The sequence below is a fragment of the Hylaeus volcanicus genome, chromosome 5 (assembly GCF_026283585.1).
Source record: "Hylaeus volcanicus isolate JK05 chromosome 5, UHH_iyHylVolc1.0_haploid, whole genome shotgun sequence".
NCBI classification, from domain to species: Eukaryota; Metazoa; Arthropoda; class Insecta; order Hymenoptera; family Colletidae; genus Hylaeus; species Hylaeus volcanicus.
The window spans coordinates 15,574,147-15,601,896 of NC_071980.1; the positions used below are offsets into that span (position 1 = coordinate 15,574,147).

The following is a 27,750-nucleotide window of genomic DNA, read 5'->3' on the forward strand; positions in this document are numbered from 1 at the left end:
TGCTATAAATCGTTTAAAACAATCTGTCCAAACTAATTATCTATTAAGAAGCTACCGATTAAACAGAGACTATTTTACTGGTTAATAGCGTCACGTCTGATGCAGGATCTTCTCAATGAGCCTTACCGACAAGTACATACTGGTATCCCATTGATCAACCATCCAAGGCTGCAATTTTCCACCGTTGCACCCTTACGCATCTTCGGATAATGCAATACTATACTAGAGACTTAGATAGAGTAATAGAATTCAAATGAAGCGATTAGATTTTATTGAAAAAGTTATTTCTGCTAAAATATGTGTTTGCGGCTCGAGGAAATAAAGAACTTTGACACTTGTATCATTTAGATACTATTAATATTAGTATATTTGTAATAAAGTAATTAGATAATATTGGATCACATTGATATTCTACAATACACAGAAGACCTTTCAGTCTTCGCGACCACACACGCTTCTGCTCCGTTCTCTGCGCTCTCTTTTGTTTAATGCAACACTCTCATTTACGCATCTGGAAATGCGCACGCATGCTCATGAAAGGCATACAAAATGCATACAAAAATTACGCATATCTTAACAATTTACCTATGAAACAAAATTCTATGTTAGATGAATTACTACAATACGATAGCATTACTATATGAGAACACATTTTATGGGTGAAGAAATCAATTTCTTTGTTATCATAGTGAAACAAATGGAGGCTTAATACATTGGTGAAGGTGTGGGTTTAGTGACTGCTTTAGCAGTGGTGTTTGTTTGTTCGTTGACTGGTATGCTTTGGTGGAATAAGATTCATATGAATTTTATATACTCATTATTAGTCAGTTTCGTGAAGTTTTCTTATATTTAGAGATTTTATCTAGAATATATATTTAAAATTTAGAGATTTGAGATCAAGTTTTGAATGTTACGCGCGTGAATACGTTTCAAACCATCTAGTATCTAATGTTTATGCTTCTGTTGTATATATTGACATAAATTTCGGGAGGTGTTTTTTAACGATCTGTTTTTTGGTAATTATGCTGATTCTTACTCCTAGGTCAACGTACATTTTTATCCACATTGTGCAGTAGTTGTCAAGTTCAATAAATTTTATTTTATATTTATTTTTATTTCAACAAATAATTGTTAAATGTTTTATTTTTGTAACAACTGTGATAATTACAACAATAAACTCAGATTAAGATTCCAATGTGCTTCTACTTTGTCATAAATGGACAATTCAATACTTTATGTGCACATTAACCATATGCCGTTCTTCCTAATATTGTTATCATATAAAGTTCCACTTAAGAATTAATATAAAAAAAGAATTATTCAAAAATATTAAAAAACGTAGAAGTTACGAGGTTTTTTCCGCGTTTCCATATAGATCCGACCACGGCGCGCCGTGGAATGATCGTCTACAAATTGTCGGCGGTATTTCATCGATACGCTCACAAGGGTTTGGCGCGAAAACCGTCGTACCGAACACCAGGAGAAACGAAACACGGCTGAACGCGAAGATTAGTCAACGTCTCGGTGTTTAGTTATCGTGCATTTCCTATAAGATCGCTCGGGGGCCCCTTCGAGCACCATGTTCGGAAGACAAGTAATCCTGGCCGAGGTTTTAACTTAACAAGGTACAAAGGCTCGATTTGGTGCTCGAGTAACTTAACCCGCATAGTACAAAGCGCGTGCTGACCTCGTATACCCGACCTAAAACAGGGTCTTGGGTATGTCTAGTGTACCAGCGTGTACCTACCACGGGAACCCAACCTAGTTGCACACTGCGGTAAGAATGCCTTTCGCTTAGTTTAACAGCGGTAGCAATGAAAAACTGACAGCGGCTTCTTCAAAGGGTCCACGTGTAAATAGACAAGGAGGAACGGGAAGACAATGGGATGCTGAAACGGATAGTACCGCAAAGGATCGACCCGGAGTCTGGTAGAAGAAAGACGAACCTGAACCACCGCGTTTAGAAGCTTCTCCCCTTATTCGCGCTTGGTTTCATTCGACCGACATGATCCAGACGATCCTACGATTTCGGTTTTTCGCGTGTTTTCACTCGCTTTTCAGGAAAACCAGCCGTGGGCCCTAGAGTCGTACGCTTTTCAAGGAATTATATTATCGTCTTGAAGATGGACTTTTTTTCCTGTATCACGTGATTTGTGGAAGATCGTTTCGGTCAGTAGTGGGCCAAGTCTATCACGCATCAAGAAATACTTCTTCTTCTTCTAGTATAAGTTGGAACATTCATTTCTGTACTTGTCATTTTATAACTTTTTTAATATTAACCCTTTGCACTCGAGAGGTGACTCTCAGTCACCATTAGGTTTCACGCAGCAAATCTACAATACCTAATGTTTCTTTAGTTTTAATTTCTTTGAAGCTCGAAGTGTCAATAAAATGATTGTCGGTGAGGTAAAGGTGAACTTATTCTCAAATCTAGATAGCTTCGAATTCATGGCAATAGAATGCTAAGAAACATCTCGAGATGCTGGTAGATACCAGAAAAAAGGCCTCGAGTACAAAGGGTTAAACATCTTTCCAAAAGTTTTTCTTCTTTATGTATCTAAAGCTTTAAGAAATCGAGTGATATTGATTTTGTTGTATATTGAACGCTCGAGATAATAGAAATAATTAACGAAAAGTGAAATCCAGGATTGTTTTTTAGCGTCTATAATCTGTTTTTCATTTATATAAATGATTATCATCGGTTAGAGCGATTAAGAAAATTGTTAAGACTGTCAAGCGCTACTCGACAGTGTGTACACCTGCATCAAAACGATGAAATTACAAATCAACAAGCCTCCCACCGTTCATATTTTCCTCGTACTCTACAATCTCCAACATCAACTTCGTATTAACATCCACAGAAAAAGACGAGGTAATTGTAATGTTAGACTATCAACGTTTTATTATGTTCATCCTCGTCATATGATGGAAGTCCTTCGGCAACATTATCCGAGTACGAGAGCCACAAAGACGGACTTGTTAACGTCTGACAGAAGTTCATACTTTGTAAAAAGGACGTCGTATACGTATATCGCAAGGGCATGGCATCTCAGCATGCGATTGGTTGCAATTTATTTCTCTCGCGAGGCGTTTAGAACCTTCGGGGAGTCACGAATCCACTCGAGTGAACGAGCAGTACCTCTGCAGGGTAGCCGAGCTGCGACTCTCCGTGTCGTTTTCGTCATCTCTCGGGCCCAAGCCAGTATATGCGTTTAACTCACATTACCGTGGACATTACAATTAACATTTTTTTTCGACGCCTGTTTGTCAACCGGTTTATCGACCGAATAAACACTCGAACTATATAAGCCTTTAAACTCTCCTTTAATTATACCTGGAACGCATCGTTCGACCGCGACGGGAGTGTAAGAAACCAGGCCATCGGTCAACTCTGCTAACAGAGCAACACGAGTAAGTATTAGGGTGTCCAAGGATATATTGCGCAATTATAGTTACTTTACTGATCTCCTCAGCTAAAATATCCAGTCATGTCTTAAGGTGTTTGGAATGAATTTAGACCTCAATACGTTTTTCACCTTTTGTATAAATTCGTCTAATTTAGGTATTCGTCCTAACTGTTGTAACTGTAGATAGTTCTACTAGTTAGTAGAGTTGTGTATAACATATACTAAATCAGAGAGCCCCAGGCTAACATTAGACTTAGAATACTTTCCTTCCCAACATAAATTAAAGTGAATGTTTAAAACACGTGCATGTATTTTTTGCTTTCGTCTAATTTGAATGATTAAAATACATTTTTTACTGAATTTGAAGAAATTAATTTTTTAGTTTCAAAGGCATTCCAGAATAAGCTACCACAATCAAAAGTCAGGGCACAATGGAAAACAACGGAAAGAAAAAATTTATTTTCTACACCGAAGACAATTATTTCGGCCAATCGCCTTGCCGTTTGAAAATCAATCCATACAAATATTATAAATGCGAAAGTAACTCTGTCTGCCTGTTTGTTACCTTTTCACGCCTAAACCGCTGATCAGATTTCGATAAAATTTGGGAAGGAGATAGATTGCATCCTGAGGAACGACGTAGGCTACATTTTATTTTGATAAAAATAAGGTTCCAGTTCGAAATCTCAATATTTGTAAATAGAGAATCAGAAATATCCATTGAACCATCTGTGTTACGAAAAAAAAAAAATGGTTCAAAAAACTCTTTTTTGTTCTGAAATAATTTTTATTTGATACTTCGACGTCTTCACTATAAGCACGTAAAAGGTCATTTTCATCCGTTGCCTAGTTCAATAGCCATATTTTTTTTACAAAAAGGTAGCACAAAACTTTGAACAGCTGTAAGACCGATCATTTTCAAAATTTTTCAGAATTTTTCAAAATACTTTGAGATACGTTCAAATATTACTAAGGACTACAACATTCAAATTTAAATAGAGAAGATTCCGACACTGATAACAATAATTTAAAATAAAAATTTACACGCGACGTTTTTGTTACGCATTTTGCAAAGTGAAAGTTACTTCATTAACCACGAAATTCGGTAAGACATTTAGATGTACATCGTTGTTCCAACAATTATATTCTCGGTCAATTATAGCTCCCATTTGTCCAATTAAATTTATACATATAGTGTGTTTATAAAGAAAAATAAAATACACACTCATTTGGCTGTTATAGATTTGCAGATGAATGCAGCTATTGTAAATGTATGATTGCATATAATAATAATAGTCTTAAACAAAAAAGGATACTAACAAATTTAGGAAATGATCTGCAATGAGAACTTTAATTTAAAAAAAGAAACGATGTAAAATTTGTTACTAAAGTAATATTAAAAAGATTGGTATACGGTAGGAAAATTTTGTGACATTCTGTGATAGTTGTTTTGATAGATAGGATTTATTTTTAACCATGTTCTCATCGAAATATACTTTTGTGATTGCAATAAACATTCTAACATAAACATTAATATTAAGATTATTTAGAATAAAATGTTCTATATGAAATTAATTCTAACATGACGAAAAGAATATTATTACGAACAACCGATGAATAAGCAATAAATATCTTTACATGAATTTATTCTATACAAATAATTATGAAGATAATTCTAACTAATAATCTAAAAATTATTGATCGGTTCTTAAAAATTTCAATTTTAATAAAAAAAATTATATAATTATATACATAAATATAAATGAAACAAATAAAGTATGAAATATAATGAAATATAATGAAGTATGAAAGTCTTACAGACTCCAAAGCATTGTTCAATAGTACAATGTGTTTCTTAAAATATTTCATTAAAGTCAAATTTATTGTAATGTTCTGCGATGGATTGGTACATTAAATACAATGAACAGTACGTGAAAAGGAAAACTATTAATCGAAAACTTAAACTATTAAGGAAAAGCAACCAAAAACTAATTCCATCGAACGGTTCAAACTATTCATAAAAGTACGATAACAAGGATTATCAAATGGCAATATTCATTGCAAAGACACGAACTTCACTTTTAACGATAGGGTTATCGACTTCTTCTTTAGACCTATTCATTATAAAAGCGACGGAAGGCACTAGTATACGGGTCTATCACTCGAAGTTTCCCCTAGGCATGAAACAATATTTAAAGGAAGAGCAAACGTTGCATCTCCTCCCGAAACCTCATTAACGCAAAGCTGCTTAGCCGGTCTTAACCTCGTTCACGAGCAAAATAAGTAGCAGGTCGCCTAGAGGCGATAAGCTAATCCAAAAAATTAATTCCCCTCGGCAGTGCCAGGTGTCGAGCTCCTGCTAAGGATACGCTTACCTTGCACGAGCGTACGCCCGTGTGTGGGTGCATGCGTGGTACGGACGAGAAAGAAGGATTGCGGTGGCCAAGTCGCGTAATTAAAAGAAGCGTGACGAGGCCTAAATGCTTCCGGTGGACAAACGCCGAACCACTGAGGGATCCCGAGCCGGAAACAGGATAAAAAGTGGCCGCTTGGCGGAAGCCTTCAGGATGAATATCGAGCGAGGGTCGGTAACCTTCTTTTTGTGCTCCTCTCGCGCTCTAACTTTACTAATTCGGCGCAACAGATAAATTACTCAGGATTTATCCTTCAACTTATTAGATTAACTGCGTTTTATTTATAAATATCTTAAAATGTGACTGTTAGAATATAAGTAAATTTAAATATAAGCAAAAACGTCACTATAGGCACATACGTTAAGCGTGCGAAGGAGACACTTTTCTTCTTTTTCTGTATGTGCAAGCACGTAATAAACACTCGCTCTATAGAAGCCAATATGAGAAGTCGTTCATTTACCCTATCCACAAAGATATTTAACAATGACGACAGATTTGTCTACTAGAAATCATTTAGTATTAGTTACATAAGAGTTATATTCGCGTAAAATATTTCTCATATGTAATAAATATAAATACATTTCGCTTATTAGAATCTAGCTGGTGCAGTAGAATCTCGATATAACGCCGTTTGATTCATTTCTTCCGTACATGAATGCTCAGACATCGCGATAATTATGATTTCATAACGATACTAAAATTGAAATATCTTTTAAGCTAATTATTTATGGACATAGATAACTTAATACATTTTTGTAGAAACTATCAAGTTGCATCGATTGGCGTATTAAAAAGTATATCATCCCATTTTAAAAATTCTTAATGGCCTTCATGCGATCTCTACTCTATTATAATACCATGTGCCCCACTCGAAACCATTCAGCTCTATATGAATTATTTTTCGCTATACATATTGTCGTAAACCGAGGTGGAATTATTTGATGGACCACCCTGTGTATTTTCTGATTCTCTTTCTTTATGTATGCATCAATTTTTACTAAAGGATACTTTTCTCCGTTGGACAAGTTAATGTGTAGTTTTTAGTTTCTGGTGGCACCTGTCTTGTTTGCAGGGAGATCAAAACAGGTGTCGGCTAAGGTGGCTGATCAGATTTCCTTGGTATTTGCACCGAAGTTTCGCTTAATTGGCTTCGCCACGATAATGTGACTTTTAAGCTGCAGATGTCGTCGCGACAAAATAATGTTTTGTATAGAACAGGCATAAAATATTACGCGACACGCGAAGTGCAAATACAGTGTGATCTTGTAATTCCAAATAAGAACGAATTGGCATTCCGAAACGAAAATAATACTTCCTATCCATTAACCAATTCGCTAGTGATCAGAGCAGATGAAACCAGCAATAACTGTCAATTTTTAAATAACATGTATGGATATATTTGTTGTAACACACATGTACATAGTGCACGTACTTTTTTAACCATACACTTTTTACTCGTGATTCTAATTAAATTTGTATTGATTTATTGCTTATTGTAAGTATTTTCTGGGTGTTGTATTTGTTCAATATATTTTGTTCCAGTTATTTTTATTTCTATTCTTTAATGTATCTCGAAGTTCTTTTTAAAATGACTCGGATATCAACAATGCATTTTAGAAGATAAAGAAGAAAGATTCGTAATGTATTTGCATAAATTATCTTACATATATTGAGTAGTTATTTTGAATTCCAAATTGATATTTCGTAAGTTACCTGCGAAAAATTAATTTTCTAACATTTTTAATATGTTAAAAAACATCAATCACCAAAAATCTCCAAAAAGATCGATTTTATGACTTTATATAGAATGTTTTTTATAGACAATTTAATTTTCTAGGAAAAAGTTCCCTTGTAGAATTTTCAGGAAACCAATATTTTACGAATTATTTCCGAATGACTGGTTCTCTATATGATTTTCCACCAGTTTTAATTAAAAATTGTGTATCCAACTATATAATTCGAGAAGTATTAGCCATACAAACTTTACTCATGAATCTTTTTTGTAGCTAATTTTGTAATTCTTTAGCAAAACTGTGTAATTCATTTTCTTTCTACAAAATTTTGTGGTTAATGAAAAATATTCTTGAAAGGGTAAAAGAATTTTCTCGCGTATTTAAATGAAAATCTCATTTTTCGATTAGCCGAGTCCGTAATTGAGATAAAAACATTTTCTTCCAGCCATTGAAAAAATAACGCCGATTTTGTTTACGTCCATACTTTCTTTTTGGTAGAGTAAAAAAATCTGAAAAAATCATAAAAAGTTATTTAGTTGGGTAGGTATAATACATAAAAATTTCAGCCAAATAAAAAATGATCGGGTTCAAAAGTGGTCGATTTGGGATGGAATGGCCCATACACATACTATTAGGTTGTCCCGAAAGTTTCTTTTGTGACTTGCACTCAGTTGTTTTGTGTGGCAGTGTTTATATAAATAAACAACCTAATTTCTTAGATGTTAATGTTGTAACAGCAATGGAGCAAAATGAATCATATGCAATTTAATAATGTAACATAGACATAAAATATTATGTATATATTACTTATTAATGAAATGGAAGAAACTTTTGGGACAACCTAATACAATATTTATCAAAAGTGGATATCATTTCTATCGGTTTAGTCAGCGAATGCCGTCTATTAAGAAATGGACGTAGTGTCCGAACGCGGAAGATCTGTTAAACTTTGTAATAACTTGAAATAATGTTACCCCGATTGTCTCGGCAGCGGTCTTAGAAAATCTTCGTTCATCGACGACATTCCTCACATTCTTCGCTGGAAAATAAAAGAAAAAGAGGAAAAAATGAATAAATACCAAAAGGATTAAGACGTATTCAGACGAGACAACGCTTATAACTTTCAACTGTCGTCAGGCGCATTTCAAGTGAAATAATAGCGTCATTGTGGCGAAAATCGTTAAAGACATCGAAGAGGAGACACAGCGAGCTGCTTGTATTTGGAGTCCTCCTAATAAAATCTGAGTACTCGTACTGGCTTCCACTTGATAGCGTTTGACACGAAGACAATCGTGGATGATTACCGCTGAGGTGAATAATAGATTCCTCGATTCCTTTCCATTCTCGCATCTCTAAGGACAAGCTCGCCTCGTCTCACCCCACCTACGCCATGGCGTTCGCGACGAGGACCCGCGCAATTTCATTCTAATTGATAGTACTCCGGCGGTCGGTGTCCCGCGTACCGGTTAGCTGTGTTAGCTCGGCCATATCGGCGCGCAACAAGTCGTAAACGAATTCTTTTAATGGACCGAGATTCGTGAGAAAGCCCATTACGATAGGCGATATGGAACTCTGAAACGACCCAGCAAGTTGCCGCCGTAGGTAGACGGAAGCGCGTCGTCTTATTTATTCGACTGGCTACTACTTATACCCTCGCACACTGTGTTATCCGTACCAAACTATTTCATCTCGTTACTCGCGCATTTTTAAGGCAGCCTATTATTTCACGCACTTATTATACAGAGTATACTTAATAACAGGATCAGGTTATATCTGTTTTTCGAGTGAAGATAAATGAAATCGTAGAAGAAAATTTTATATGATGCTCTTTGTAATTGTGTCGATGGAATTATCTGTTTATTTTATATGATGCTCTTTGTAATTGTGTCGATGGAATTATCTGTTCATTTTTTTTTTACAGGAAATATCAATGTCAAATATCAAATATAATAATAATAAAATATCAATATATTATATGGCAGCTACGATATTAGAAATTTGTCAAATCTTTAAATTTCCTTCTGTGAACTAATTAGCAATTAAGTTGTGTTGAAATATTAAAAATAAAATGAAATATCTCCTAAAATATTCAGTATTATCAGTATAATCTTTTCTTTTTTCTGTATACAAAATCCATTGTGCGCGAGTAAAACGCATGATCGTGAACGAACTACTGATCGTGAGATCTTCAAACCATGTGTTACTGACGAGTAAGGTTTGTTTTAGATATGTTTCATTACGATAGGTGCCGCCAAAATATAACTTCTACACTAATAGACCGATTTTACTTATACTTGCAAGAAACTTTTGTTAGTCGCTAAGCAATTGGTTAGTGTGATTCGCATTCGATACGTTGCGCTACAGGTACATTTTAACTAGTCTCTATAGAGTCTCTAACTTTAACTAGAGACTCCATATCTAATTTTAACTAAATCGCGTTGATTGACATTAACATATGAATACATAAATTTATTCCTACGATTTTTGTACGACTTTATGATTACTTCATTCTATTTAATTCTTTAATTTCTTTACTTACATAACTGACTGTATAAAAAAGTCATTACGTGTGCAACAGCTGTTACTTTCTGTACCATAGCATTCAGAATAATCTCTTTATATAAATAAGTACACCATTCCTTGCGAAATAAGACACTCTTTGACAAAATTTGAGTATGTTGTAGTCTTTAGTGATATTTAAACAATGTTTTTAATTAAAAATTTTTTAAAGTGTCCTTAAATTTTCTTCGAAGAAAATGATCGATAGATCTTAAAAGATAGTAATCCACCGAAGTAGTATCAAGTGAATGCAATGTTTGAGGAAATATGTACATACTTCTTAATTCAACCTTTTTATTATTTCTTGAGTGGTCCTTATAATATGAAATCTTGCATTATCATGCTGCAAAATAACATCTTTTCGATTAATCAATCTGCGACGGTTTTCAATCTAAATCATGACTAGTTTTTTAAGCTGAGCACAATAATGTGCCTAAATTCTGCATTTAGGATTTGAGTAGGATTTACAATTACATTCTGAATAATTATTAATTTTTAAACGGTTCAATTTCAACTAAAAGCAGATCTTTATCCATCTCGATGAGTCTTCCAGATTTCATGCCATCGAGAATATTAAATTCACCGTTCTTAAATTATTGAATTCAATGCTGACGTATTTTGCCATTTAAGAATCCAGGATAGTCAACATTATGTAATGTGACATTACTAATGTCATTTGTGACAAGGTTATGATGTCGAAACTCATAAAGCATCAAATATCTATAATGGAATTTATCGAAATTTTGCTCACCCATAATAATGTAAATACTAAAGTACCTTTAATATGTCTTTAGTACAAATTGACAATTAATTGTATTTTGTTTTCTTGTTTTACTTCCAAATCAATAGGTGCGTACCAAAGATTTAAGATAATACTAAATAAAGGAGCAAAGAGAAGTATAATAGTATGCCATATAGGTCCAGAGCCGTCAGTGATATGAATTGTCTTGTTTTACTTCCAAATCAATAGGTGCGTACTAAAGATTTAAGGTAATACTAAATAAAGGAGCAAAGAAAAGTATAATAGTACGCCATTTGGGTCCGGAGCTGTCAGTGAACATATCGATAAATTGTCAACGTAGTCGAATTTTAGTGACGTAACAATGCGAGAACTAATCGTGAAAAGCTCTTTCCAGAAAATTTCACATGCTCGAGGAACATCTGTCCGCTAGTAAGACACTCCTCGAACAAAGAAAAGTCAAGCGAGAGAATGCAACGAGATGAACGGTCCTGGAACTCGGATGGGGTTCCGCACGGGAGATTAAGAATCGCGCACATGTCAATTTTAACAGGCTGCTTCTTCCTCGGCTCTTCGCTTCCGTGGGAAGTGCAGGTTGCTCTTCCCCGTGGAGGAAGGGACGAAAGGACCCAAGCAGGGTCGAGTAGATGCATATTTGCCGGGCGACAGGTTTTACACGACCTGGGCCAAGGTTCCCTTTACAACATTTCACCTTTCGTAACACAGCCCGTTCGTTGAAGGTACCTTCGTTCCCGTGTACAGGTGAACACCGATTATTCCTGTGGGTCGTGCGAAAGTGATTTCGACCCGGTCGTAACGTCGCTCATCGCTGTTCCCCTGCGGGTGTGTCGTCATTAAGCGGCTGTGAAATTGATTAAAGACTTCAAAAATGTAAAAAAATTACGCCAAGTACATGAAGAAGTGGAGGACTCGAGAAGTTATCATTGAAAAATAGAAGATCCCCATAAAAAACTACATGAAAATAGAAAAAGATGTGAAATCGAAATAAGCTCCCAGGATGGTTTGCCTAGATTTCCGCGGCCTGGAAGTCAAATGCTTGGCGTGGCCAGGCAAGATCAAGGTGTCGATGAATAAGAATTATTTTAAAACGCAAAACAATGAAAGTGTACTTATGATATTGTCAGAGTTTTAAATTGACAAATTATCTGAAAGTCTGTGAAAGAGAAAGTATGGGTTATAATGATCTAAGAATGCCTTGCCTGGTCACGCCAAGCATTTGACTTCCAGGCCACGGAAGTCTAGGCGAATCGTCTGGCAGCTCATTTCGATTTCACATATTTTTCTACTTTCTTGTAGTTTTTTATGGGGATCTTCTATTTTTCAATGATAACTCCTTGAGTCCTCCATTTTTTCATGTACTTGGCGTAATTTTTTTACTTTTTTGAGGTCTTTTTATCGGATCTCACTTCTTTTTACAAATCATTTATTATATAGAATCTATTTTAAATTTATAAAAATAAAATTGATATTTCTGTAAACTCTACATAAGAAGTCTAAATTATTATTTGTTTCTTTAATTGAATAGAGTAAAATAAAGGGAGAGGGGATAACAAAAGCGAATATATATAATTTATTAATTATAAACACTTATTCGTTCAATTTATAAATAATTATATATACCTGCAATTTTTTTCCTTGCTGCAAGAAATTTTAATGTTAATGATGCAATGAGAAAATGACTCCATTTCTATAAGCTCTACATAAAAAGTTTAAATTAAAAACACTAGTGGTATGGATCTATTCTGTATGAATGAAGGTACCTGACAATTCAGATTTTGACAACTTACCTTGTAATCAAAATTGATCTACATTTTACTCTACTGGCAGCAATTTGTTAATCTCCAATCCTGTGGGCCCTCTTCATTTCCACAAGCTCTACATATAAAGCTTCAATTCAAAACACTTTGGTGGTATGGATCTGTATATTAAAAACAGTTTTCTGTATGAATAAAGGTATCTCGCAATTCAGATTTTGACAACTTACCTTGTAGTCAAGATCGATCAACACTTTATAACACTGGCTGCAATTTCTTATTAAACCCTACATAAAAAGTCTAAATTGAAAACATTTTGCTGGTATAAATATAAATAATAATGCAATAGTGTAAAAAGTTTTGACACTTGGTAGGTTATGAATGATGACATCTGTTTCGACTCTCGACGCTCGATGGCCGACGAGCCATGTCGAACCGAATGATTTCGAGAGTCGGCGAACGACACTCGGCTTTTGCTTAGCTCCTATTGGCTAAGGGTTGACAACGGGAAAATCATTCGAAAAATACCGTTTCTGACAGATTCATAACATGATATTACGATATCTCAGTTGTACGTGGACCGGTTTTATTGATTTTGGTTTTATTCGAAAGCTTATATGCGGTTTACATGAGAAAAATGCCTTTAAATTTAGAAAATATTGCAGGCATATTGAGATATTCATGAAAGAAATGTCAGGTTAGTTTGGAATGGACCATCTCTCCTGTAAAAGATACGTGGTAGCTCCAACGCCATATATACGCGATGACGGATAATTTTTTATGTACTTGGCGCCGAGTTAGAATCCTACCAAACATTAATACATAAAACGCTAAGTAATCGGATGTTTGTTTATTCCCGAGTGATCAGGGTTATATTTTATTAACAAACCATCCATAACAATCGATATGCATACATTTATGTAACTGTATAACATGTTAGACGACACGTACGTTGATATGAATTGTTTTTTTTTATTGTGTTTTTATAGTTACATCCACCTCATTAGCAATTACATGAATTTCTGGTAAGTCTAAATTTGGGTGAATAGTTTTGTTTGTTTAAGGAACATGATTATGTTATTACAATTTTCAATTGTATTGCTGGCGTTTTCGATTTTTTCATGGATTTTGAATTTTCTTCTTTCTCGTTGGTACTTGACGCAGGAGGTGATGATGTGTTCTATTGTGTTTGGTGTATTGCAACTGGTACAGGTAGGTTTTTCTTGATTTTTGATTAGATGGATATCAGTGAGATTTGTGTGTCCAATTCTCACTCGGTTGATTACTACTTGTTCTTTTCTTTTGAGTGTTTTTGCCGGACTAGTTTCGTAGATGTCGTTCCTGATTCTGTGTATTAGAGTTTGACGGGAGTTTTTCCATACAGTGTTCCATTTATCTTGAGTGGTCTTTGAAATAACTTTTGTGTGAAGTTCTAGGCATAGTTTCGCTGCTTGGTCCGCTTTGTTTCTTCGACTATTGCGTTTAGTTCTGTGCCCATTATCTAGTGAACGTGTGCAAAATCCACCTCTTCACATCAACACGTAATTTAACTGTTTATAATAAATATACTTAATCAAGTATTTTGTGTCTCGTTATTTTGTGCCCCGTTTTTCTCAACCTCTATTATACAATTCCACCATATTCTTTTAATGTTTCATTACGATTTCCTGTAGTTGTTGCATCCATTCGAATATTCAGTGATTACAAGTAAATACTTCACAATATTCTGTGACCAGTAGTTTTATTTTAGAATGTTATGATGTATTGACCACAATTTTAGGGTTTATACGATTGATATACTGTGTAAATTGAAGTGTCCGAATCGTTTATATATCCACATGCAAATGTTGCAACTATCGATGCGGAGAATATTATGCTGTTGCAAAAAATTGTATCAGATATGGATGATGTTCGTACAGATGTGTACAGTACTGTGCAAAAATCTTAGGCCATCATGAAAAGCTTACATTTCACTTTAATACATCTATGTTAATAAAATAAATGTTTGTGTGTTCGTTATTGTGCTTTATATACACTAGTATACTGTATGTACAATACATATAATAACATTGACAAAAATTATTTAAAAGATTTAGAAGAGAATGAAGCATTAAAGGTTATGAGTCGGCTATTTGAAAGTTCTAATTTTAATATTATTGAACATGACTGGGATCATTCGGACAAAATGAGAAGAAAATGAGAGTCAAACAATGCAGATGATCTGTTTGAAGTATTATAAACCGAATGGCAAAATATTTACAAAATTATATGAAAGTTGTTTAAGAAGGGTTGACGCTATCACGAAGGTAAGCGGAGTATTTTAATACTTATATTAAATACTTATATTATATTTAATATTTATATTAAATTCCCCTTTGAATTTGTACTACTTTTATCTAATTTCGGAAAGTATACTGTGCACTGTACAATAGTGTTAGTTACATTATAAAATATGCAATCTAAATCGAAATTTGTACTCTTTTTTTCGGTGGTAAAAATATAAAAGATGTAATGTACCATAAGACGAGATCAAGAATTCACTATGCTTGGAGTGCAATATTCACATACGTCATTGCATTGTTCCATAATAATCGTTATAATAAAAAATAAACAATATAATCAGTTACATCTGTATGTAATTAGTTTGTAATTTTCTTTGATTTATATATTCTATCTATCTTTTATTTTAAACATATTTACTTTTCCTAATTTGATTTTCGCAATAATACCAAGTAATCGAAAATTCTAATTATTCAATTAAGATTTTATATTTTTAGCAATACACATTCCGTTTCAGATATTTGTTTGTATTTCAACGAATGCTTATGGTCTTTTATAACACTGTAATACAATTGTACTTCCTCCTTCTGGCTCCACATCGTCATTGTTTTTTGAGACGTCGGTGTTGTTGGTGTTCTCTTCTTATAATTCAAAATTCTAAAGGAATGTAAATTTCGGATGACCTTGGTAGAGTGGAGGTATAGTACTCGAAAGTCAGTAAACATTGAATTGAAAATACTGATCATACGAGACGTGAAAGGATTCCAGCGAGTCATTAAAATTTCACGGAGAGAAATCAGAAGGTGATGCCATTAAAAATGTTTAAAAGTAGCATAACTTGAGTAAAAGTTTTTTATAGATACACTTGCCTGATGCACTTTCAATTCCATTACTTTATCCATCCAAGTTGTCAATTCAACGAACACTTGTACCAAAACATATAATTCTTCTTTGTAATTGCAGAACCTATTAGGCATTTCTATTGTATTTTGATATACAAATCATAGAAATTCAGCTAACGTTTAGATGCTTCCAAAGACTAAAGCTGAAACCTTCTAAAACCTCTATCATTATCATTGAACCACCAGTTCTCATTGATAGACTATCTCTAGTTCCTGTAACGGCAGCAACATCGCTATGTTTCCAATATATTTCGTTAACGCGTTCATTAAGCAGTATTATTTGCCTCAGTGGTTCTTGGCATATCTAATACTAGCTGATACTCTAAAACTAAAACATCCCGCGGTTTCATTCTTAAGGAATAGTATTTTTATTCTACGTCGTTCGCGTTTGACTTGCAAGGGAAGTTCGGCAATTAACAGACGTTGAAAAATTGGAATTTTTAGAGAAATAAAATTCATCGCGACCTAATCACAGTGTGGCCTTTTCCTTTTTGGCCTAAAATAGGTACTAAAGGTAAAAACACTCCTTCAAAATAATCCAGTTTTGAAATGATCTGTTTTGCTAATATCTCTGAAACCATGAGCGATATTGAAAGAACTTTAAACATAAAATTTAATGATTTTTAACATGTTATAACTAGATTGCGGATCTTTATCTATTCATAATATGTCGAAATATGCAAAATATATGCAGCATATGCTATATGCAAAATATGCAAAATAAAAAATATATTTTTGGAATCATCTAATCATGACATAAATTTCTGTCCAGGTCCCATTCGTCTACCTATTTTCTATAAAAATATGCATTTCCATAAATATCCACAATCTAGTTATAACATCGTAGTGAGAAATTAAAATTGTATTCTAACGTACATAGTCATCTGAAGGTCAATATATTATAAATACGTTTGAATTTGTTTTTTATTAGCTACAAGACTACAGTAATGAAAATATCTTACCACACTTAAATACATGACCTTGAAATCGTAGAATATATGACCTTGAGATCATTTTTTTTCTATTATACCATGTCTGTCGACAAACCAAAAAATGTTTCCTTATCACCAAAAGCACTCGAAATATTTAAGCTGCAAGAGTTAGGTGGAACACCCTGTATATGTACCATGTTCATTAGGACACACTGTATTTTTATGACTGTATTTTTATTTTAATTTAAAGGATTTCAATTACAAAATGTAATAATTAGACTGCGGATTTTTATGCATTTATAGGGAATTTGAATGTGCAAGAAACTACAAAATGCACACAGTACGCAAGATTATAAAAAATATTGAGTGTAAAGTTCATACTATAATATTTGCAGAGTAAAATAAATTCCTATTTAGGTCCAATTTTTGTAGGTACGTTAGCCAAGATTTTATTTTGCATAAAAGTCTAGTAACAATAGGGAACCTATATTATATTATAGTTAATATTTTATATTCATGTATTTTATTTTTTGTAGTTTAAGTTAAAATTAAAAGAAATAAATTTTATTTCACTTTTGCTGCTTTCAAATTTCTTTGTGTATGTCTTACTAGCTGCGCCCCCCGGTTTACTATTTATTTTCCGTCGTTTGCGTTCGACTGACAGTTCAACCACGCGAATCTACTTTATGTCGTTTGCTTTCAACTGACAGTTCAACCACATGAGCACCTTTGTGAACCAGTCAGTGACTTTCTTTTTGTTTTTCGTAACACAGATATTTCAATCGATATTTTTGATTCTTTATTTACAAATATTGAGATTTCGAACTGAAACCTTACCTTTATCAAAATAAAATATAGCCTATATCCTTCGTCAGAATGCAATCTATCCCCTTGCCTTTTATTGAAATCTGTCCAGCGGTTTAGGCATGAAAAGGTAACAGAAATGTATTAGGGGGACCAGAAAGTAATATCGTTTCTTTTACATAAAATTCAAACAAATAAATTTATATGTTTTTATTTTTAATCAATTATGTAATTGTCCTCGTTATCAATAACGTTCTATCATCTAGTGTGCAAATTTTCAATAGCTGGTAAATAATAAACAAGTATTTGCATTTGCAGAAACGACATTACTTTCTGGTCCCCCTAATATATAACAAACGATACCCTTAACTCAATGAGATTCACGAACACAATTAATACTCAGAAAACGACGCTATCCATGTCCGACACGTAATCTCAGGCCATGAAAGTTTAGACAATTGAAACCATTTAGCGCAACCTCCAAAACGGGTACCTGGTCCAGCCCGCTTTGCAATTAGAAACGAAATCGTTGAGATGAATCGTTAAGGGACTAACGGGAAGGACGCCCAGCAAGAAGTCACGTATAAAGAAGTCACAGTGGGTCCATAGGAAGTAGATTTGATATTCGAAACAGCATCGTCTCTATAATGGATCCATGGGGTTGGATTTCCCATGGAGTGACCGCAAGGTGGTCCATCGGGTTTCTCAGGCCCCCTTCGTCGGGACCTCCGACGAAACTAGGCTCCCATGGGGTCCCGTGAGCACAACCAGCACCTGCCCACGGTCACCGCCCTACTGAAAGCTTCTCCTTCCACTAAACGACTTCGCGTCGCCTGCTACCGCGGTGTTGAACGTCGAACGAACGAGAATGCAGCCGGTAAAAAAAAAAGACAGAGAGGTTTCACCAGCAGCCCGTGCTCCGATCGATAACAGCCAGCTAATTAATTCGTGTTCCTCCTACGATAATTGGATGGGCTATCCGTTGATCGATACTTTTCCACTTTCCCACGTAAAGCGTTCAGCCAGTAGGCAGTAGTGGGCACCTTCTATCGGGTCGCCCTCAGTGATTGCTGCTACCGTTGATCCAATAGACTCTGAAACGTTCATCTGTTCCGCCTGTAATTGCCCCAGAGATACGGCGACGTCTCGATCTCCTTTCTCACGTGTCACCGACGCAGTAAATTTCATTGCGCCCGTGAGCCCTAGGTTCGGGCTCATGTGAAACTCTATCATTACTGCTGAGCGGGAATTCGAGAACCGTCGCATCCACGAGAATCATAATTGAGTTTCATTACGAAAGTGGTGTAAGTCCATTTTTCTTACTTTCGAGATGCTACGTTTTCCATGGTTTTGATGATATCGATCAATGAAGACAGGTTCGTTGTATGCTTTCCATGCTCGCGGATGAGTAAATTCATCAAGTGTTTAAAGCATACTACGCAGTCTACCTATCGCAGTCTACCTATAGTCTACTATAGGTAGACTGCGGATCTTTATGCAAACGCATATATTTATAGAACATAGGTAAACGAATGGAACCTGGGGATAAATATATGTCATGATTAAATGATTCCAAAAATATATTTGTTATTTTGGATATTTTGCATATAGCATATGTTGCATATTTTTTTAATATTGTGCATATTTTTTGCATAAATGCATATCCGATTATTTAATGGTCCGCCAGAATAAATAAGATAGATATGCCTAAAAGATTGATCAGCTACGATCGACAACGTGTTCTAATTTCAATTTGGTAAGTACTGTATTGATATACAGTGAGAGGCGAAACAAAGTCGATGATATGACGTGTAAACAGATAGAGTCACACTGCAGTTAATCTCCATTTTCCTAGTTAAAGTCAGTAGCTATTAAGAAATTGGAAACAATAGGATTACCTCTAATAGAATCTATAGATTTGGTAACTACAGTTATAGAAAATTTAAAAATTATACCCGGCGATTATGGAGAAAAAGTTATAGATAAAATGGAATCAGTATTAAAACGAAAAGTACACTTTCATATATTACTCATAATAAGCAAAATTTTAAAGGGTGAACACGTTGAAGAACCATAAGAGGCTCTGGCACATCCTTGGAGTAAATTTAAATATGCTTCTATGACATCATGTGATGTAGAACGCTCTTTTTCGGCGTATAAATTAATTTTAACAGATAAGAGGCATCAATTTACAATCGAAAATATTGACAAAACTATTATTGTATATTGCAATTTAAATTATAATAAATAAAACAATAAAAAATAGTTATTAAATAATTATGTAGTAATAATAAGTAGTTGTTATAAAATTATTTTATACATCCATACATATATTCCCTATACTTATATTTAGCATATACCTTGCATACATCTTCCATATATTTTACATATATTTTGCATATTTCGATATATTATAAATGCATAAAGATCTGCAGTCTAACTATAGGTCATGAAACTATTGGAACACGTACGGAGTAATGATGTTATGAAAAATAACAAAAATAATGAAAGATTTTACAATGCTTTCTATTTAAGCCATGAGAAAGAGGAACTAGTTCAGATATAAGGTCTAAATAAAATAAGAACTTAGTAAATTTGTCATTAAAAGTGGAAAACCGTATAGAAAAATTGAAAATATTATAAATAAACGTTAACCAACTGTCTGAAATATTATTAAAAGATTTGAAATAATAGATTTCACCCGCGTGGAATACTATTTATTTTATGTCGTTCGCGTTCGACTGTTTGTTCAACCGCATGTCTTTTGTTTTCCGTAACTCAAATGTTTCAATCGATATTTCTCATTGTGAGTCTAACGATGCCACAACTTTATTTACTGAATTTTTATCAAAATAAAACATAGTCTATGTTGCTCAGGGATAGTGTAGCTTTCTATTATTGAAAGCATTTTTAAAATCGGTTTAGTAGTTCCGGAGATTAGTCGAAACAAACAGACAGACATTCGAATTTTATTTATATAATTATTTATATAATATAAGAAGAAGAAGAAGAAGATAGAAGATAGAAGATAGAAGATAAATAGAAATATATAAATAAACATTCAATTCCCAATAAAACAACAATATCAAAGTAAATTGATGACGAAAGGCCATAATATTGAAGAAGATTATTTAAAGAAGCTAACAAAATTAATGCTAAAGGAACTTTCTAAAGTGATAAGAGATACACATTATTCTACCTAATATTAATACTAATAAAATTAACTTTCATTACTTGTGCCAATCATTTTGTAACTCAAATATTGCTTAGAATTGTTTCATTTCGATTTCTTATAGTTATAATTTTATTTAAAAATCAGAGAATTCAAACAGTTCGTTAGCCAGAGTTAGATTTATTTTAGACAGTGCTTGCGAATGTGGTAATACCTAACTACAGTACCTTATTATTAATTGTTATTGTTAGTTATAAGGGTTATTTAAAGGATTAGCCTTTAAATCAAAACAAAAGGCACGCGGCGAGTACAACGACTCGTTAACAATGCATGCACGCACAAGACTTGTTAGCCGTCCGCTCATTTTACAATACCTTTCCTTTATCGTAGATGTAGCGTACTCGATACCTAAAAATACCGAATGCTAGAACATTTAGCGACGAGATTAAAATTGTGTCGTCTCTCGCAACTGCTTCAATAAGATAATTGATTGTACGTAAAAGAAGAATCCAAAAAAGTGAAATTTTGACATCATCGCCGCATAGAAAGAATTTAGTTTAAAAGTGCAAATGTATCAAGAAGATACCAAAGTCAATAGAAAATTTGAAAATTTGAGGGAAGAAAAAACTTTCTACACCTTAATCTCGAAACAAAATTGAATATATTATTTGTAGCAAATCCAGTGAATCTAGTGTAATAGTGTATATGTGAAAGCTGGGCTCACGAGGCATGTGTGGATATATAATTTATCATATGTGTATTACAATTGTGATCATAGTATTGCAAAAAAACGATTGGATTTTTTATGGTGGCTGGAGCTAGCCACCGCTTTTCCAGAGAGACTATTTAATCTCGTTTTAAAATAATTTTATGATAAGTTTAAAAATGTTTTTGTTCTTGTTTGTCCTCAATTACGTAAATACACATCTCTTAATTATCTTAGCGTTGTTTTATTTTTCTTTATGTAACTTGATATATGCGAAATATCGAGAAGAATAGAGTAGCCAGGGCTATCCCCTTTCCGCTATACAACTATAATAACCTTCGTCTAATTTCTAGAAATTATAATTATGTAAACTGTAATTTGATTTACATTAATCCATCGAAACTCAAGTCTTTCCTATGACAAAATAAAATCGGTAATGTCATAAGAAAACGCTCATATTCTCTACATAAATTAACATTTTTTAAACGAAAATTGTTGAAAAATGTGTACCTTTGATGTATGTACTGATAATTTATACTAAACATCATAAATTGTTAAAAATATGTTTGAAATATTAGTCTTTGCTTCGTGTGAGAAATAAAGGTGTAGTTTAGATCTCTATCTTCTCGAATAAAATTCAATTGCATCGCAGTAGGCGGATTGGTAAATTGGATCATATCGAGTGAATCGAGTTTTAGAGTTGTAGCGACTAGAGGGCCATTCGACAGGGTCACGACACGACAGAACAGCGGCAATGGCAACTAGAGGCCATGCCGCCGCTGTCTCTAAGTTCTCACGGGGTTCACGAGAAAGCGAGTCCCTTCTCGCTTCCTCTATAGCTATGCTTGGCTTCTTTGCTCCGCCCGATTCGTCTTTGTCTGCCCTATTGCTGCAGAATCAGCTAGATGTATCCAGCCCGTGAACTTTCAACGTTAACGATACCTGTCCCAAGATCAAGAACGAATTCAAATAATGGTCGAGAGAGTTTCGATCGAGTTTCTATTAGCCTCAGGAAATAATATGTAAAGGGAGAGTTTCCTAATCTGGACCACTCGAACTATTTTTAATGTTTTATGAGACTTAAATACTGCAAACACATTGTACGCCCGATTACGCGAAAATGCGAGATTCTTAGCCTACCGCTTAATCGCGGGTCTTGCGATGCTGTGGTTTTCTTTTTGTGTTATGTATGCATGTTTTGTGTTGATATAAATGTATTAACCATCGTTTATTTTTTTTTTTATTTATTTTATTTATTCTAAGCATTTAAACCCTTCTGGGTTTATTTTGCTTTACAAGAATAATACAATTGAATACCATAGTATATAATACGTTAGTAATATCATAACGATACAATATAATACAAGTAAGTAAAATAACAAGGTCCGTCAACACTAAGTGTGTAAGTTACAATCTTTTAAATGGAATTGATACTTATACAAGCTTTAACATTAGGCTTCGCTATGAGTGAGGTAGTTGAAGGCTCATACTAAGTAGAGAATTCGTTAGCTTACGTGTTTGAACCATCGTTTATTTCTTTCTGCATTTGTTTCTATAAGGAAACAAAATACACACGATGGTTTATAAGCTATCAGAACAATAGTTGTTTTGCAAAAGCATCTTCAGACGTAAAATGTTTGGCGTTTTTACGGTTTCGATTGAAAATTATCATAAATTTTAGTTTAGAATTATTCGATAAATTCGAAAGATTCTCATTTAGAAGTCAAAGTGCCAGTGATGTCTGCTTAAGAAGAAAATTATCAACAGCTATTCCGTTGTAATATTCGAGTGATACTGACGATTCTAATATTTAATTATAATATGTTCATAAAATCGTACATTCATAATGAAATATAACCGGATAATGATGAATTGTCTCATATTACACGCTATTGGAACAGATCTAAAGATTGTACCTACTAATCGGAAGAGCATTTGCAAAGTTACCGATTCATTGACGATGACTTACTCGAACTTATGGTTAATGAATGAAACATCTGTTATGAACAAAATAAACACAAAATTTTAACAAGAAGAAAATCTTACAGTAGTCGAAATGAAAATATTTCTTGGCATAATTATAATGAAAAGTCAAGTATTTAAATAGAGATACAAGAAAAAGATTATTAATCGGCGCAATATTACACTAATAGACCATCGTTTTCAAATATGACATCACGTGATAGATTTCGCCAGATTTGGAACACATGGCACGTTGCAAATATTCAAACATTAATTGGCTCTAAAAAACTCGAAAAGATTCAGTCTATCTTTAACTATGTATTGAATAAATCAATATATACTTAAGAAAGAACTTTCATTTAATGAAAGCATTATTTCATGCCCTGAAAATTATTCATAAAAATGTACAATTCGTACATTTATATTTACATTTACATACAACGTATATTATATAAAGCTAAAAGTGAACAGATTTGCGATTTAGAAATATATTTTACGAAAAGCAGTAACATAGAGCAGATCATATCATTACTGGATATATGTATGTTTAGGATATCACGTGTATATGGACAATTAATATAATAGAATTAACAATGCAGAATTTCTTATAAAAAATGGTACGCGAGGTTGCGGTACAATTAAAGCAAATATCGAGCTTTTCGACAGCTCGATGGATTTACGAATGAGAACTGTAGAATTAGCATTTAGGTGAAATATTGAATATTGAAATATTGAAATATTGAAATATTGAACATAAGCATAAAAACAAAAGACCATATATACGGTTTCTACAATACATCTGGCAGAATTAACAAAATCGAATAGAATAGAGATCAAAATGTAGAACTATCTCCAAAAGAAGTTTCGGAAAATATGAGAAACTACTAACGTAATTTGTGTAGTCTGTTGAATAAAGTAACTTGAGTTCTGAAATTAAACCTGTGAGATCCTAAGGTGGATCAGTTCTTAAATTAAAAATATTAAATATTCAAAAAGAAGTTAAACAATCCGGATGATGACGATACAGCAATTTTCAGCTCCTTAAAATGTATAGGATGAGCCAAGTAAATGTAACAAGCTATGACTTCGTTCTTAGTACATTTAGAGAAAAAAGTCAAAGGAAAAAGATGAATCGTTCAAAATATGTTATATAACTGTTAAAGACATCTCGTAAATTAATCATTTCTTTACCAATGTACTTTAATACATTTTTTACATTTTCATTTAAATAAACAATACAATTATCGAATGCACATGCACTATTCCACTTATAAAAAAAAACATGGTCTTATAAATACAGTACACTTTGAACCATTCATCTTTTTCCTTTGACTTTCTTCTCTAGATGTACTAGTCATGAAATTAGAGTTTGTTACACTTACTTGGCCCACCCTGTATAATCAATTACCAGAATACACTCTGTGTTATATTCCTTGTTTTAAAAATTTACAAAGATACGTGTCGACTGACCTAATATTTCAGAGTCTGCTTCTCTAGTTTTCAATTTTCCTTACCTCCCTTGCCTCACCTTAGAATGAATACTATAACGCGTGACGTAAAGTAGGAAGTTTACTTTGAAACGAAACCAACAGGATGTAAATGCGACCGCGTTCAAAAACGAAAGATCACAGAATAGGGAAATACAATTTCGTCGGAAACTACGGATTTCTCATAGGCTCAACCTGGGAAAGTCTTTGTTACGGTTGAATCTCCCAGGATTGATGAGAGCAATCGCGAGAGGACGGAAGCTGAGAAGATACAGGTGAAGCAGACTTCTCTGGGTCCAGGTTCACTTGTTCCGGTGGGAAAAATCGCTTGCCGATGGGACTTTTGCATATATTAATCTGTTTCAGGGAACCATCCTTTCCTTCCATGCCGAAGGAGTCCCTTTCACGGGACCTCTTCGAGATGGGTATTGACGGTCGGAACACCATCACAGAACTCTACCTGTCGCTCAATGGAAACAGGATATACCTACCTGTTACTTTTTGTGGGAAGATTTCCTCGGTCGCCGATCTTTCAGCGCTCGAACTCGTGAGAGTCTACGAAATAATATGTGGAAGGATTCACTCAGTTTCCGGCGAAGGTGGAATCCTCTCGTGTATCGAGTTTCAAAGAAAATCGATCTATTTTTAGATAGTTATTCGTCTATTCGAAAATCATTCGAAGCACTCGTATATCTTCCAATACATTAATCTATCCTTGAACTAACAATGGTGCCAAGCTATTCGTCGATTTCGCATATAAGGTAATTCTTACGAAGATACCCATGCTGGTACTTTTATATTTATTTAGTAATATAGAATTTAAAAATAAAGAACTTTTGTCAACGACTAAAGTTCTTTTTATTGAAGAGACATTCATTATTTATAATTTAAATAAATTGTCAATAATTTTACTTAAAAATGCAGAGTTAAATAGAAAGTGATTCGTTACACACAAATAACATCAATTTTATTTATTACATATTCTGAAGTAAAGGATATTAGAATATAAACTTATTGAAATATGTGGATAATAATTTTTGTACAATTATAAACAATTATCTGGAGTCCCTCCATTTAGGCTATTAGTAAAATCAAAATTTTAAATTACACGAAATTAAAAAAAACAAAGTACTTTTATAATCTACATTGCTATTATTGAAAATATTATTTTTCCATCATTTTTATTTTTTGATAATTTGTATTAATTAAAGTTGCACATTGGATCCATACACCATTTCATGACCTATTGTTGGCATTTCCTATACCATTGCTCAAAAAGTTATTTTTGAAAACATTTAGTACATTTGTAATTGAATATAATGGAAATAGGGGTAGCCTTGGCTACTTTTTTATTTTTAGTATTTTGCAGAAAACAAAGAAGATAAAGATAAAGAAGACAACACTAAGATAATTTAGGGAATTGTATTTGCGTAAATAAGAACAAACAGAAACTAAAACATTCTAAAATTTAACATTAACTACTTCGTTTGATTAAGCTCATCACTGATAATATTATTATTTATTTTATGATTTTAACAATATGTGATTTCTTACTATTCAAATAAATTTTATCTTATAAATGGGATATTATGTCTGTCGTTACAAATGAATGACAATTTCTCGTTCCACGAATGGCTAGTTCACGTCTTTCTGCTAATAATTTTGAATGATCTTTATATTTTTGTACCGAGCTGAATTGATAATTAATTTTTTCGATGTTAGCGGTATTTTTATATTAAAAAAAGTACAATTTAATAAATCTTCGTTTCCATTTCGAAGATTTTGGAATTAATGTAAGGTGGCACGTTTTCGCAACTTCAAATGGTAAAAATGACCATGTGACGTGTGATGAGATTCCTGCGTCACAGCTTAAATCATTAATTTTATATATATTTCACTTGTCTATCGGCAAGGTCAGGTCTTTGTCGCAGCAGTCCCGTACGGGCCCTGGCTCGTATGTGAATTTCTATCTCAACTTTGGAATATCAGGATTCGAACGGCAGGAAATTTTTAAAGTAAATACAATATTGATTTCTACTGAAAACACCACTACAGAATTTATTCGATAGATTATTTGGGTGTTATTAATAAGGGTGTAATATGATTTGAACAATTTAAATACAATAATCAATTTGAATTTATAATTTTAAACGCATTAAGATCGTAACTGAAATATATCGTTGATCATTGAAACATTATATACGCGCTTTCACTCTCTCTCTCTTCATTTGTACATTTATGAACATATAAAATTGTCGGGAAGAAAAATAGAGATGTAGATATTCAGTGCACAACAAAATTAATATAAGTACCTAGGATATCAATTTAGGGTTACCCCGGAATTGAAATATCTCATTTATTGATATCCCAGTGATCACAATCAGAGTGTTCATTCAGAATATATATATTGTGTTAGAGGGAAACAACTCACCAATAATTTTATTTTATTTTTCTAAATGTAATTCGAATGGTTCGAATGTTCGCCTTCCTTCCTTCTTACGATATATACGATTTCGCTCGGAATACCTGTTGAAAAGAGAAGCACACCACACGCGTAGATGATTTTAAGCTGATTATCAATTAAACAAAAGCGAAACTCTAATAACAGAAATAAACAAACGAAATAAAACTAAATAAATAAATTAAATATAAAGTTAATATATAAAACCGATTTTAACGAACGACCCGAGTTTTGCCTACGGCTTACTTCGTATTACAATAGTAATGGATACGCACTCTAACTCTTAGACGGTTCGCTTGGGCTACTCTCGCGCTCACCACGACTGTACGAGAAGAAGTGATTTCGGCTCGTGCCTTGCTCGACCACGTAAACTCGGTGGAACGTTCTAGAAGCTTTGGAGACAAAGGATCTTAGAAC

At 33.6% G+C, this 27,750-nt stretch overlaps 1 long non-coding RNA gene across 1 annotated transcript; it reads right to left on the reverse strand.

Annotated features, from left to right (window-relative positions):
- Positions 1 to 452: 452 nt before the first annotated feature.
- Positions 453 to 27,664, reverse strand: LOC128876692 (uncharacterized). The gene is made up of 4 exons (XR_008457085.1): positions 27,609 to 27,664; positions 27,304 to 27,398; positions 8,529 to 12,791; positions 453 to 8,063 (listed from the first exon to the last, which is right to left on the reverse strand). It is a non-coding gene; the product is annotated as an uncharacterized LOC128876692 (long non-coding RNA).
- Between the last annotated feature and the right edge of the window lie 86 nt (positions 27,665 to 27,750).